The 16,544-nt window shown below is 38.7% G+C and overlaps 1 long non-coding RNA gene across 1 annotated transcript in view; it reads left to right on the top strand.

Annotated features, from left to right (window-relative positions):
* LOC140323988 (uncharacterized) overlaps window positions 1-16,544 on the top strand; it is a 430,128-nt gene that overhangs the window by 136,059 nt on the left and 277,525 nt on the right. The window contains exon 2 of the long non-coding RNA XR_011919468.1: window positions 2,087-2,185. This is a non-coding gene — a long non-coding RNA (uncharacterized lncRNA). The remainder of the gene's footprint in view (window positions 1-2,086; window positions 2,186-16,544) is intronic.

Below are 16,544 nucleotides of genomic sequence, written 5' to 3'. Positions count from 1 at the left end.
CTCCATCTATTGACTGTTTTAATGCAAAATGTCCTGGTTGCATGAAAAACAGATGTTGGCTGGAGTTTTTTTTAATTGTTTTTAAGCCTCTGTAAAGCTGCCAATAAAGAAATCTATATTGTGACTACCCTGGGTTCTATTTTATCTTCTTTTGGAAGTCATCATGTTCGACCTTCACTGGTCATGGTGATGTTGCCTATCCAAGGTGAATTACCAGAGCTATAAATGCCACAGGATCTTTAATTAGGCAAGTATCAGTGAGGGTGAAGGGCATTTTTCATTATGTCCTATTTACTACCTCTTAGATTTTAAACTCTTTTGGGCTCCCCCTGTGACATTGTTAGTATCGGTCTGTCATTTGCAACCCTTATTTAATGTGCAGAGCTGCGTAATATGTTGGTTCTTTAATATTTGACCTCAGATTCATCCACATTAACCTCAGTAATAATAATTTAGAATGGAGTTCTCCTTTAAATGTAGTAGGCTTCTTTAAAAACGTTCTTCTTCTCCATTATATTCCATCAGGGAAGATGAAGCAAACTTTACTCTCAATTCTAACTCACGGATTCGGCTTGGCAAGATGTAGCTGAAAGCTTTTTTCTTTGGCTTTGGGTCAACAAATACAAGAAATAAATTACCATCTTAACATGACATGCAATTTGTTTTTTCTAAAAGCCAAAAAATGGGCTACAGCGCTCTTAAAATATTCAGTTTTCTTTCCTTTTATTTATTTTATTGTAAACATTTATATCTGTTTCCTCAGGACTTACATTACACTCAGTAAAAATTTGGAAACCATCATTACCTAGGGTGAAAATAAGATCCATTGAATCTTACGAGCCAATAACTTCTGACATCTCCAGTGTGTTTTCCACATATGGTTTGTAGCCAAGACCTCGAAGCAAAGAGAGAATTTGTGTACTCAGAGACGACCACCAGAACTTGTCAGTAGAGAAGAAACCGTCTCCTTCTGGCCTGGATTCATGTTATAGAGTGTTTGTAACGCCTAATTCATGGGAGAACTTATATAAAGTGAAGGGAGATTTATTTGGCACAAAAGATATTAAAAAAAAAAGGATTGTGCAACCTAATACATTCCATTGTTGCAATGTTTAGTTTGTTTTTTTGACTTTTGACATTTTTTTACAAAACAAATATTAATTATTGTGTATATTTTTATACTATGAATAATCCCAGATTTTTTGGAAAGAATCATAAGCAAGAGTATATTATGCAAAACCGACTTCATAGAAATAGTAATGGCCAGGGGTATTTTGTGCCTTTGTGTTTTGACACTTTAGCTGCTAGGGACATATATTACATGTTATGGCTATTCCCATCTTAGGTGACCAATGGCACAGGTAATGAGTTGGGGTAAAACAAGCTTCTTTCTATACATGATGATGACTCCATACATGGTCACTTTGTTGCCCTCCTTGTCACCATAATTTGTACTAAAATGAACAAATACATAATATATATATATTTAAAATAAAATAATGATAAATTAATCAATAGTATACTATAATTACATTTAAGAAGTCTATCATTGTCTCTTTGCCCCTTTTCACAGCAAGGAATGTGGGGGTGGGATTTAAAATGTCAAGGTGGTGGGTATAATTTCATATTATTATGGGTAACTTGATTTGGTCACCATATCAATTGCATGTCCAGTGAAGAGTTTAGATAATACTACAACATACCAGGACATTTTGGACACATGTTCATTTTATTCCTTGTGGCTACAGCTTTTACAGCTTTGACTCTTAAGTCAGTTAAGAGCTAAGTCTTCTCGTCCAACTGTAGTTGCATATTCCCTTTTTGACCAAATGGAAAGAAGTTTCCAAAGGCGAGCTCTAATATTTTGTGGAATTCCCGAAAGACTAGAGACTGTTACAGCCAAAAAGAGGGTATGAGGGACCTACTCTACATAAATGCCCACGGGTTTGAACGTGAGATGTCCAATGGTCTCAATTAAGTGAAATGATCACTGGTCAGATGTCTACAGACATTATCCGTTTTTAACATTTGATCCTAAATGAAATTTATTTTACCATTTTTTAACTAATTTCCTTTTTTCTTACAGGCATCTTCATGAATTACATCACAAGCAATGGTTTCAAAGTACAGAAATGTAGAGCTCTAAACATGGCGGACCAGAGATTGCTAGTATAAAAATTGCAAGGTAGGATTTTATAAATCAGTATTGGTTTGCTTGACTTAAAGTATGTATATAGCCAGAACTTTTTGGGGATAGAGAAGGGATAGATTTAAATTCCTACCAATGAGCCAAACCCCAAACCCAGTCTATTTTATTATTTAGGTTGGCCATTCAGTAAATTATTTTTCACCTAAGCCTAAGAGAAAGAGGCCTCATCCACCAAAACACATTGGCTGTATAGAAAATGACTAATTAATAAATAGCAAAAAATAAAGTGGCACAACTATTTTACCAGACACTTCTCATTCGATGGTGATAAATTGATGATTTGAATGAATCATCATCACTATCAAGGTCAGGGAAGCCTCACGCTAGGACCCTACAAACCATTACACACTAGAACAACTTTTAAGAAATCAATTTTAAACATTTCAATGCTATTATGAACGTACCAGATCTTGTGTACCTTCTGGAACATTATGCCCCACTTGGAGGATTTTGATTATTTTCCTTTGCTGAAAGTTCAAAAGGGAGAAGAGATAAGTGAGGAAACATCTCATCTTAAGCAGTTGCCATCAAAATATATGTCTCTGTATTGTATGAATTCTCCTGGTGCAGAATGTGTTCTATTTGAGGTGCTTGGGTTTATTGAAGGATTTAATGAATGACTCCTGGATCTTATAATAAGAGATATGTTTATTTGCACATAATAATAATAAACAAAACAAATTTAAAACCAAAGGGAAGGAAGTAAAGGGGGCATAGAAGAAGTGAAGGAGAAGAGCTCCAAACTAACCCTAGGCTACTCTCTCTCCCAAACCATATATGTCAGAGTTTTTTTTCTTTTCTTGAACCCTGACTATTTTTAAGTTCAAAGCAAATCTCATTTTTGGTCCATCAATAATGAAGTCTAGGAGTTCACCACTGTTCCAAACTGAATTTAGCTTATATGAATACACAGCATGGGAGTGCTATCAAGGATCCCCCCCCCCCCCCCCCGTAAGGAAGATTGTAGCAATACACAACCATGGGTAGTAAATACCACTAGAGGTTCTTAATGATCACCTAAGGATCCTCGGGCATCTACTGGTGGAAGATCAATCAGTGTCTCTGCTCAGCAAGCCTTTGATGGCCCCATTTGCCTTTATGCTTGTATCCTGCATTTCAGAAGGCATTGGTAGACATCAATTTTTCTATCTCGAACACTTGGCTCTTTCTATCTAAATAACAGTGGTCAACAGAAGGGAAAATCTTTCCTATGGGTACAAAGACAACAATAAAAACTTGATATAGGATCCTATTCTTACCCATATACAAAAAATTAAAAAATAAAGTTTTTATTACTTTTATGTATTTATATACCACCAACATATCATGCAGCTCGGTTTATTAAATAAAGGGTTGCAAATTACAGACTGATTCAAACAATGACACAGGAGGACCTTGCTTAAAAGAAGTTTTGTCTTTGCATATACTTTAAGGACAAGTAAACATTAAGAGCAAGTTGCTTTTTACAAAAGAATGTAAAATATCATTTGAAAATTGTTTTTGAAAACTTTTCATGTTTGTGCAGAAATGGAGATATTTGACATTGCATTTAATTAATATGAGTGGCCTGCTGTGTTGAGTTATTCATTATGTAATGCTACAAACCTCTGAACATTAGTGACAGTTGGCAGCAGTTTTCTTTCAGGGTAATAGTCAGGAAGTCAGTGTGAACTTGGAAAAATACCTCCAATTAGCATATCTTTAAAACTGAACTCCAGGCTAATATGTAAAAAACACCAATGAATGTGGTAATGGATTTCTTAAGAAAATAAATTACATATATTTTAAATGAAACTAGTGCCAATTCTTTTATTTAAATTCATTTGAGAAGAATAAGAGGCCATAAAGTTGTGCTGTAGGCACAAGAAACTTGCTAACAGATTGAATGAGCAAAAGAATGGGCTCATCAATAGATTATTACTCCTTCACTGTCCAATAATAGGCTGTGGGTGTGGAGGTGACCTAGTTGTGTTCCTTAACAGTCAGAAAAAAAATCAGGTCACAAAACTGTAGGTGTTGATTTGGTTGGGTGAATCTAATTTTATCAGTGAATTTATCTGTTTGCCAGGAGTTCAGCTTTATTCTTAAATGATTCTTTTAAATGAACCTTATGTCATTATAAAAATATAATATAGTATAAATTGCTAACTTGCAGTATTCAATGTAGTTCACTGTAGTATATATCAATTTACATTATTTTTGATTGTCCTCGTCTTTGTATGTCCCCTGAGGAAGCAGTTAGCTGTGAAACACGTAGTTACAAGAAGTTAACCTACATTTGGCTGATCTGTACCTACTTGTATGGATATGAAGATGTTAACAATTAGGATCTAATACAAACTGCCTTGGCGTTAAGGCTATATTGTCTTTTGTGTGACATAATAAAGTTATGATTATTCTTTTAAAAACTTTTGGGTGTAGCTCTACCACATAAAATCCCTTCTATTTGACCTTTCCTTTTGGGATTGTAATTGCTGGTAAATTGTTCACTCACATTTCAAAGGAGATATTGTTCAAAGCAGTATTTTATTGAAAGCCGTAAATCACTTGACTTTATCCACTTGATTTGACCATTAAGAATGCCAATCTGATATTATGGCTTTTACTGATTTCCTTGTATATGAAGCAGAATATCAGAAATCTATTGCCACCCAAATGTGTATGTGTCTGAAATCTCATAAAACCTCAAAGGCAATAAAAGAAACAACCAAGAAAAAAGCCATGTTCATGGAGGTCCAGAATACAATTCACACAGGAAATGCAGGCAATGTATAGCCAGGAGAAGCTCAAATGCAACATCAGGTTGCAATAGAATATTTGGAAATATGCACTATATGGAAATTTACAAATATTTTTTAAATTAAAGATAACACAAGGTCCTTTTTGAAGATTTAATAAATTGATATATATTGTTCTTTTAATTATTTTAATATAATATTGTTTACATTTCCAAGAAGTTTACACTATTGATTTATGTGTTTGTTGTCAGAATGGGTTTTGAAATATGTTTGGTTTCCATGAAGATTTGCTATCTATGTTCTTGCTATTCTGAGATGTTATTGTGTCTTTTTATTTGCTTTATATACGATTGTGTGTAGGACGGAGAAGCTATCAGAGTATTCATTGATACCCTTTGTTGTTTTACTGAAAATCTATAAAGTTAGATGAAAGCCTGAAGTTACAAAATGATTGTGATGTGTTTGGAATTCATCCCAACCTAAACAAGTGTTGTCTGGGGAATGTTTTTCATAGGATATGTCTTGAACTCTCTAAATGTGATCTTTGCATTGATGATGATCTTTCTGAAAATGTGTGTACTAAAAGATACAGATCGAAAAGTTGGTGGTGATGGCGGCTGTGGAAGGGTAAGGGTGCTAGTGAGGTCTTTGTGGATTTAGGAAATATTGAAAGATCATTCTTTGAAAAGAAAACCTTCACTCGGGTTCAAAATAGACATTTATATCCACCAATTAATATCCAATGTCCATTGGTAAAAGGAGCATTTTCCTATTGATAGTTATTGTTATAGGATCCTTCCGTTATTGACCACTTATGAATAGTTCTCCCAATGACCACTAATAGAGGAGAGCATTTCATTGACCACCAATGTAAGAAGCATTTTACACTTTGCACAAGTGTACTGGTTCTGTCCTGCCACTGATTAAGGGGGTCTTTCTTCTAATGGCCACCAATCTAATGGTGCATTGGACTGACTGGCCACCAGCGTAAGAGATCTTTTCTCTGGTTCCCCTGACCAGCAATGTGAGGTAACACTACTAATTATATCATCTACCTTTGTTTTCAGGCCATTAAATAAGTTGTTTCACTTTTTTTATTACTATTATTAAAGATAATTATTTTATCATGTAGGTCATCCCTAAGTGTGAAAAACTTCACATTTCTTCTTTTAATAATTTTAATGTCTCACTGTTTGTGCTAATATACTGTGAGCTGTGGATACAGTAATTATTAACAAGGGTTGCCTTGGATGTTATGTTATTTTACCATCCTGTTAAAAGACTGCCCAAGACTATCCAAAATTAAAAACTTGTAAAAGGCCGCGCTCCAGCACCCGCGCGTCACCAGATGCCAGTCCCCTAATCTTACACTGATCTTCGGGAAGTTAGATGCACCATCCCAGCACACAGTTGCCTCAGGACTTCTGGATGCATGGAATGGTGTCTGGGGAAGAACTGATAGAGGACCAGGAGCCCACAGATAATGCACTACAAACGATACCAGCAATGGCAAGTCTGGAATACAGAGCCAGAGGCCATACATAGATAATTAGTCTGCCAAACAAGGTATCCAAATGTAAGACTAAGCAAGTCCAAGGTCAGAGGAACAAGGTCAGTAAAGGCAGCATACAATAGCAGGTTCAGCAATAGTACATCTACACACCTGGAGCAGATCAGCCCAGTTAAACGTTACAACTGGGAATTGTGAGCAGAAACTCAATAAAGTCTTATTGGCCAATGGCAGGGCAGAATGGAGCCAGGGACTAATCGTCTCTTAAAATCACCTTCAGCTGTGAACAACCTCAGAGAGTATGTGCCGGGGATGCCGAGAATATACATATCAGGCTGCACGGCTAAAGAGAAGCTGGGGATTCTTCAATTTCTTTGTTCTCTTTTCCTTTCAGAGTTTCTTAAAACTCATCTCTAGAATCTAGGCATTATGGCATTGTCCTTCTCACCATTGGGCTTGAATTCATATTTTGTTTTCTAATGAAATATGATTGTTCTTCTTTGCCATGTAAAAAGTTTCTCAGTTACAGTTGAAGCTTGACAATGGCTTTAACTTATTCTATGTTGGACCAATCAACCCATTTGTACATGGTGACCATCGACCTGTATATGGTAAAGAAGCGTAAAAAAGCATTTGTTGCTTCGAAGAGCTAAATTAAAGTGACCTTGTTGCCCAGGATCACTTTAAAGGAACTGTCATCCTTATCTTGGCTTTGCTACCCAGTAAATTACTATTCCAAAGAAAGATCCATGAAGTTGGGACTCCTGATCTGCACGCATGTTCTGGAACAGCGACTCACTCAAGACTCAAGTCCTAAAGCCAGGATTAGTTGACAGGCCCGGCCCTGACCCTGCACCTTAAGGAGCTAGCAATACCAGGTTATATATTTCAGCCTTGATGGATTGCATTGAAGCGCAGAATTGTTATTTTTTTCCCCTTACTTTATTCATTATTTCGCACCTTTTCTTTGTGCAAATAAATTCTTTGCTTTGGATTTCTTTCTCTCGCTTGTTTTGCAGCACTTAATATGCTTGCACACTGACGGCTTTCATAAAGCTTATACATAAGTATTTCATAACAGATGCTAATTGCCATAATGCGTTTAAGAAATACAATTATATTTGCCTTTTAATTTATGTGATTGGAGCTATTAGTTTGCTCAAGTGAATAGCACTATCCTTTATGCTGTTTGTATACTGATCTGTAGATATATTATACCCCATGCTAAACTATTGTATATTTCCTGCAATAAGTTATTTTTATCACAAGTTTCTGCATTTGCCTGATGTTCCGGATGCTCTATCCTGTTTCTATAAATGGACATTTGTTATATAAAGTGCTTATTTCATATTAAAACCTTGACCTGAGCCCACATAATGATTAGCTAGGAAGCATCTGGAAATGTAACTGTGCCTAAGCTGTAGCCTGAATAATGTTTCTTTTGCTGAAATTCCTTTTGAATATTCATAGCGAACCTTCTGGTATGTGAGGGTGCTTTAGCTACTCCTACTCCTTTACCTACTACTCCTACTCCTTTACCTACAGCTTCATAGCTATTGTTCATTGTTTACAGTGTGCCATGTCAGGCTTTGCTTCCTCTTGTATTTCGGGGTAAGTGATACATTTGGTTCGGCACAGTTCAAAGAACTGTTCACAAGCTGAATCCGGGCTCATTCACCCTTCTCTATTTATTGACTATATTTGAGAAGATTTGGCTGCTATGTTTTGGAACATAAAAAAGGCTGGTTTTCTGTAAACCTATCTTGTTTCTTTTGTCCTGATTCTCAAAGATTAATAAACATTACCACCCCAGGACAGGACAAAAGGGTGGCATAGCAGTGTGCAAAATGTGCCACTGCAGGAAGACCCCGGACACTCCTCAGCCAGCAGGAGCTCCCCACGGCAGCTTGGATGGTCCAACATCTATCGGCCCTCCCTCATTGTTCAGCGTGAGCACCCTTAGAACCCTGTTCACGCATTCCACTTATCTATGGCATCCTTGGCATCAGGTTAGGGAAATGACATGCACACCCTTAGTCTATGGCTTGTGAATATATTATCCCAACAATCCCTGCACCAGCCGCTTACTCATCTCGGGATTCGAGGCTCGCCACGGTGGGGTATGGGTACTAGTCAGTTCTGCACAGAGCTCACTGTTGGCTGCCTAAACCATTGATGCAAAGTGTGTTACTGACACTAGGTGAAAGAAAAATATCATCATATCAACAAATGCAGCCACCAAATCTAAGCACCGCAATATATTACATTTTTGGGTTTCGGTAGACTTTAGGCCCCATTTAGCAGCAGCTTTGTCAGCTTGCTTTGTGTTCTCCCTTAGTTGCCTTGTCCAGTCTATCAGATAGGAAGCCAAACAGCAAACTGAAGGATCCCACACATCAGGCTGACAATAAATCTGCTAACTGCTAAGAAGTGCTTTAGCATTGTCAGCCTGCAACAACTTTTGCCTGCAAGAAGTTTTGTTCCTGGCATGAAACTTTTAAGAAGATTCACGAAAAACTATTTGCAAGAAAACTGTGTACATTGAGACATGATAGTGGACATATGTAAAAATGGAATTAAGATGTAGATACAATTTATTATTCCTATCATTTGAATGCCTATATTGATTGAACGAAAGAGTGTTGTATATTATCTGCCTGATGTGCCACTCTAGCTTTTAACAAGTTGCCCTGTTGATACTTTTATGTCCATTGTACAAGAAAAATGGCATCATTTGTATTCAGTGGCTCTCCATATCCCTGGCACATATCACCCGCTACTGGCTTCGAAATATGGAGCCATTGGCAGTCAAATTTTCCCGAACAAATGTCTCCTCAACAAAACAATTACAAAAAAGCGGGCTCTTTTCTAAGCATTTTGGCCGCGTTTTGTCCTGGATTTCAATGTTCCATTTTAGAACACTGGCCTTATGTAAAGCCTTCCTCACCCCGTACATTAACAACCTGTGTGGGTCCCGGCCAGACATACTTATCCTTCATTATGGGCCTCTCCACTCATATCAGTGCATTGGAAGTGCTGCTGGCATGGTAGAAAAAAAAATAGCCCGGCCTATTCAGTACAGTAAATGTGCACATTTCGCATAGAGCAAAAAGAAACAAAGATGTATCCGATTATAGTTGGAGCCGTACGCCCTGGTACACCATTACTGTGTGTAATTGAATTACCGCGCGGCCAGGGGAAGTCAAGAGCACTGAGTAAACTTTAAAAGGGAGCTGATTAAAAACACGGATGAGACCAGCGAGCTTGACAGAGCATCTGGCGTTTCATAAAAGATGTGTTGCTGTGTATGAAATATAGTCACGCTGGCAACGTACAAGCAGGAATATAATCGGTGATAATGTAATAATAACTGGGTACCTACATAAAGGGAAACACCTTGCCCCCTGCAAGTCAACCATATGCATTGCAAGGAGCATTGAAGGTGCCCATTTGCTTCTGTTTCGCAGATATTCAGGTGGGCCTTGCTAAAAAATTTTAAAAACATGTTTTCTAGTTTTGCGTAGAGAAGAATGGATTGGAACACTCATACGGTTTGCATTGCCTAATGAGTTTCTCCTACTCTGTTTATCCTAATAACCAATGTCATTGGGGCAGTGTTAGGATTACAAGGAGGGTTAGTATTAGGGTTACTGGGATGGTTACTGTTAGGGTTAAAAGAAAGGTTGGTGTTGAAGGGTAACTGGGGGAGATACTCTAAATGTTGGGGTTACAGGGTGGGTTAGTGTTTAGGATACGGGAGGGGGGGGGGTAGGGTTACAGCTGCGGTAAGGGTTGATGTTAGGATTAGAGTTGCACGGGTAAGTGTTAGGGTTAGAGCTACAGGTCTTGTTATTGTTACAGGGAGGAGTAAAGTTACAGTTACAGGGAGGATTAGTCTTAGGTTTACAAGGAAGACTAGTCTTAGGGTTACAGGGAGGAGAGCTATAGGGTAGGTTGGTGTTAGAGTTTCAGGGAGGATTCATGTAGGGTTAGAGTTGAAGGAAAAGTAAGGGTTAGAGTTACAGGCTGGATTAATGTTCAGGTTTCCGGAAGGGATAGAGTTACTGAAAGGGTAAGTGATGGGTTACAGTTGCAGAAAGGGTTGGTGTTAGGGTTGCAGGGTGGGTTTATGTGTTAGAGTTACAGGGAGGGTAATTGTTAGTGTTACAGGCTGGGGTAAGTGCTCAGGTTACAGGGAGGGTTGAGGTTAGAACTACAGGTCAGGTTATTGTTGGGAAGACAGGGATAGTTCTAGTTGCAGTTACAGAGCAGGTTAGTTTTGGGTTACAGGGAAAGTTAGAATTACAGTTGCAAAAAGGGCTAATTTTAGGGTTGCAGGGAGGGTTAGTGTTGGGATTATAGGGAATGTAAGTATTGGGGTTTAGAATAAAGGATGGATTAGTGTTAGATGGGGACCAGCAAGAAGATGAGACACTAAGGAGGGGAGGAGAGCATTGTGTATATTGGAGGACAATCATGAAAATGAAGAGTGTAGTATATGTATTGAGGGGCAATCAGGAATGTAAGCTGTACAATGTCAGTATTGGGGGACAATCGAGGAGGAGAGGAGTGCAGTGAGTAAATTGGGGGACAGCTAAAGAGGGAAGGAGAGTTATCTATGTAAAGCTCTTCATCCAGCTTGGCAAACAACAATTTCATCAGCAATAACTGCCTTTCATTTATGTACGTTTTTAGAACATTCTTTATCTGCCGTAACTCTTGAAGACATCAATCTTTCTTTGCAGGGGAAGTTTTACTTATTTGTTCTAAACAAAATCCAGTTGGTGCCAGTGGAGCTTTTTGGATAAACAGGGCCATAATTAGGCGTTTCGCCCATAGCAATCAAAAAATTTTGACTTTAATTATAATTGGGTGCTGTGCTGTTATAGGATTCTTTTTTTTTTTGGTCCAGCTATTATTTTGCTTGAGTTTGTAGTTTACGGTGGCTCCAAAATTGTCCATTTTGTCCAACAGTTGATCTTTTAAAGTATTAAAAACTTCACACTTCAACATTTAAATGCTCATTAATTAAGGGTAATTTAGGTGGTACTTTACCTTGCACCTCCACAGGCACCACTTCTGTGCAACCCATCCCTCCCCAGCATGTGCCATAACCATAAGCCAATCAAGGCTCTGTTCTTCCAAATCCCCTTCTTGCTATAGGAAGGTCCACTTCCCTACCAGACCCTGCTGTTATTAAAAATGAAATTTTAGGATGTTTCGGGAAAATAAAAAGACTCATCAGGCTTACGGGAAGGTGCGGGTAAGCCAAAGGGCTGTTGAAGGCAATGTCGACCATGTTTAATTGGCCGGATTTTGGAAGCTTTTTAGTGCAGAACTTCTGAAACAGAGGGTGAATCAGCACTTCCTATGGATTCAGGACAATAGAAACAGGACAGATCTATTGATCAATGTGTGCCCTTGGCTGTAACAAAGATTGGTGGGATCCCATAGTTCCTGAAACAATCTACAGCTGACAGATTGAGCAGAGAGCACATGGATTCAGTTAGTATTTCTACTATGGTCAATAGGTACTTTTTAAAATATTATTTGCATTTAATAAACAGATATAGCAGAATCTTATAAATTATATATTGAACCAGCCAAAAGAGAGACTTTTGGACTGCTCTAGTTAGCCGTACCTGGACCTTATGCTATTATTAGGAATATTAGATGTTGTTGCTGCCCCTCTAACCCAGATGGCTATGGGAAATATCGCCCTGGCTAAAAAAGAGGGCCCTTAAATGACATTGTAGCAGAGGATAACAGGCCGGTGGAGGTCACTTGCAGCAACCACCTTCATCTTGAATATCTTGATTAGGAGATGATGCTGTTTGCAATTATTAGACAAGAACAGGCTCGGCTCAGTCAGAGCTGCACTGCACCTGACAGCTGACGCATTCTACGCTTGACCTAACAGCATGTGGCAAGTTAATCACTTTCAGCAAGCCGTTCAGTGTCACTTGGCATTATATTGGCAGAATTGCTGTTTTTTTTTTGCCAGCCTATCACTTTTCCACATGACATTTCCTCTGCTGACAATCTCTTCTTTCCTCATCATGTCTAATAGATCCTCAATTCCATGGGAAGACTTGATCACACTGTGAAAGCACTTCCTAAAAAAACATTTCTTATAGGAGAATACTGTGCGCAGCATAAAGGTCTGTCGAATAAAGGAACTCCATCTGCATCGGCTTGTAATGCTGAAATCCTTAAAGGTATGGTTGCCTTCTCAAGTGAAAATGTGATTCTTACTTAGTAAATAGATAGAAGTTCCAGAAAAGCAAACTTCATTACACCTCATTACACATTACACCTTTCAATGTGACGTATATTGCTGCCTGCTATGTGGTTCTATATAACGGTATGTGGCCAATATGGAACCAGCTAGTAATGACCCTCCACACATTTTCGATGGTACAGCTTAATTTCTGCCCAAATAAAAGACCCCAAGATTATGTAGTTTGGTCATGTAGTGTCTACATTGCTGGGTTATACCATAGTGGCCACTCTTCAACAGATTGGAATTTTTAAAACGGGACCAAAAAACAGCATGGGAGCTGGATTTATATTTGATATTAGAGGTATCAACATTTGCAACAGTAGTAAATATACAACCAAGTGATAATACTTTTTTTGTATGAAGATTTAACCAGATTAAAAAAAAACTCCTGTGGATGATTTCAACTTTTAACAGTTGTGCAGACCCAGAGGAAGGCAAAAGAACAAACATCCAGACTCCTCCATGGTTCCCACACCAACAGTTATACTCTTCTCTAAAGCCCCTACAAAAATAGCTCTTCTCTGCTTTCCTACCCCCACACCAATAGCCTTATTCTGCCTCCCTATAATTCCCCCACACCAATAGCTTCATTCTGCCTCCCTATAATTCCCCCACACCAATAGCTTCATTCTGCCTCCCTATAATTCCCCCACACCAATAGCTTCATTCTGCCTCCCTATAATTCCCCCACACCAATAGCTTCATTCTGCCTCCCTATATTACCCCCACACCAATAGCTTCATTCTGCCTCCCTATAATAGCCCCACACCTATAGCTTCATTTTTCCTCCCTATAATAGCCCCACACCTATAGCTTCATTCTTCCTCCCTATAATAGCCCCACACCTATAGCTTCATTTTGCCTCCCTATAATACCCCCACACCAAAAGGGCTCACTTTGCCCAGCCCTATGGTTTTTACACCATTAATCTTTCACTTCTTCCTTCTAAGGCCTGACACCAAAAGTCTTGCTCCTCCCATCTGTAATGTTTCCACACAATAGCCTCATTCTACCTCCAATACCCCCACACTGTTATCCTCACAATGCTTTCCACCTATGCCCCCACACCATTATCATCACTCCGGTGTCATGTATTGCTCCCACACCAATAGCTTTACTTTGCAACCCTCAAATGCCCCCACACCAAAAGCATCTCTCTGCTTCCTTCTAATGCCCCTATATCAGTAATATCACTCTACTCCTCTCTGAAGCCCCACACCAATAGCTTCACTTTGCTTCCCTCCAATGCCCAAAAACCAATAGCCTAAATCTGCTACCCTCTAATGCCCCCACACCAAAAGCATTACTCTGATTCCCTCCAACACCCCCACACCAATAGCCTAACTATGCTACCCTCTAATGTCCCCACACCAATAGCTTCACTCTGCTACCATCGAATGCCCCAACATCAAAAGCTTCACTCTTCTTCCATCTAATACACCTACACCATTATGCTTACTCCGCTTCCCTCTATACTGATGTGCCCCCATATCAGTAACATCACTCTACTCCCCTCTAATGCCCCCACACCAATAGCTTTACTCTGATTCCCTCTAATGCCCCCATATCAGTAATCATCATTTTGCTCCCATTGAATGCCTTACAAACAAAGCCCAACTCTATTTCCTCTAAAGTCCCCCACTGTCTTAGTGTCGCTCTTCTCCCCTTTAATGCCCTAGACCAATAACCAATCATTCTATCTGCTCTAATGCCCGACAACCATAGCCTCACCCTGCTTCTCTCTTAACATCCTGTAACTGACAATCCAATAACCTAACTTTGCTAGCCTCCGATGCCCCATGCCAATTTGCGTCATTTTGCTCCCCTTTATGCCCCAACACAATTAGCATCGCCTGTTGACTTACGTTTTTTGAAGTGGATTGACATAGCAGTAAGAAGGGATGTGGTGCTTTGAGCTATTTAAGTTTTCTGAAACAGTATCCCCATGGCTCCTCCATATGGTTTTGGTCCATGACAGACACCAACAATGGGGTATATAACACACGCACCCATTTTTAAGGTCAGGAAACAGCAGACAGTGCCAAGTCCAATATAGCTCACCTAGAAGGGCAGAGAAGGGAAGCAGTATTAAATTATTTTCTTGTTAGTTAATGGATCAGTAGGGAATATCAAGGTGAGGCTAAAGTTATCAGAGCATTTGTGTCTATTTCCCATTTTTCCTATATTTTTACATAGCATGGACCCCCATGGTGTCCCTGGGACCCTTAGCTCTTTGTATAAACCCTGATGGTGTCCCATCTGACAAGCAAACTAAAATAAACTAAACAAAAACAAAAAACAGTGCCGCTTACCTCCTCCAACGCTCACAACAAACTATGCAGCAGGAAAAACATTTCTCTGCAGATGCCACAAAGATGTGCAACAAGGCTGACAGGCCCGGGTACGATAATGTGCGTGATTAATGCTTGATTTAATAGAAAGAGTGGCATGAGAAGTTTAAGTCACTCGGCCAACAGAATACTGGACTAATGGCCGTGAAATGTCAGCGCTATGAGGGCAGACAGGTCACGGGCTCATTTTTCAACATAATGGTACTAGGGGAATGGAGAGAACTGTCACAAGGCTGAGAGCATAATACTGAAGAATTGACATGAGCAGGATGAAGAGTGCGGAGACCTCACACAAGCTTGTTTGCTCTGTAAGCTGGTAGAACCGGGCAAAAGTTTTTATTTTATGCTTTTTGGAAATCCATGCTTAAAATTAATGTAAAGATTTTTTTTTTTATTACATTCAGTACTATAAAATATAATGCAAAACAAAAACTCATTTTAATTAAATGTATTTATTTTATATTTTTATTATATTATTAATTTTATATATGTGCTGAAAGGCCTTGATTGCATAGGTTGGACATAATATACACCATAATGACCCTTTCCCACTTGTTTTTACATACAAACCCTCAAAAAAAATTTATTTAATTGGAGCTAAGATAGCTACAGCTTTTTTAGATATTCATGTGAATTTAATCAGCTTTACCCTTTCAAAGGGTTACAAGACCCAGGACTGTAACAATGTAATTCAGCCAGCTTTAGAGCAGCCTAATCATTTTTACAGCAGTGTGAATGCTAACATTCTCTGTAGAGTGTGAATGCAAATGCATTTTTGGAAGCCCCATAGATCTAATTATACAAACCCCAAAATAAATCAATATTTTTGTTCCTTTTTGATCTTCACAGGTTCAGTTTGGTTTTATCTGCTCAATAGGTGCAAAAATCAGGAAATCATTAAATGAGATCCAACTATCATCGTTTTTTTATTTGGTTCTGCCCTTCTAAAAACAATTCAGCCAATTATATAAAGGTTTGCAAGTAAAATGAAAAAGAAAAAGCTCTAAATATGTTATTGTTTTGGCTTTCTATTATCCCTGCAGAGATAGAGGAAAACCAGTGTTGAATCAGTCAATTGAGACCCTAATGCAGTGTTTCTCAAGCTTTTTAACATGTGGGGAACCATTGAAATAACTTTTTAGGTCTCCAGGGAGAGAGACTATATATTTACTATTACCATAGATCACAGTACATTAGTGTGGTGGTCAGTGGGAAGAATACCTCTTACATTGCTGGACATTGGGATGTTGGGGGTCACTTAGACCTGAGAAGCACAAACTACTCATTGTTCAAAGAACCCCCAGCAACCTCTGGAGAAACCTTGGTTGAGAAACTCTGATTTAAAACTTTGCTAGTTTTGTTATTCTAACATTAGGAGAGTCCTGACAGGAGGGGAAACATAAGAGTGTCATCAGCCTGATGTTGCTCCATTGTTGACCAATCAAACAGGGAC

Source organism: Pyxicephalus adspersus, chromosome 1 (genome assembly GCF_032062135.1).
Source record: "Pyxicephalus adspersus chromosome 1, UCB_Pads_2.0, whole genome shotgun sequence".
NCBI classification, from domain to species: Eukaryota; Metazoa; Chordata; class Amphibia; order Anura; family Pyxicephalidae; genus Pyxicephalus; species Pyxicephalus adspersus.
Note: the sequence above shows the minus strand (reverse complement) of the source record. Positions and strands in the feature narration are given on the sequence as shown.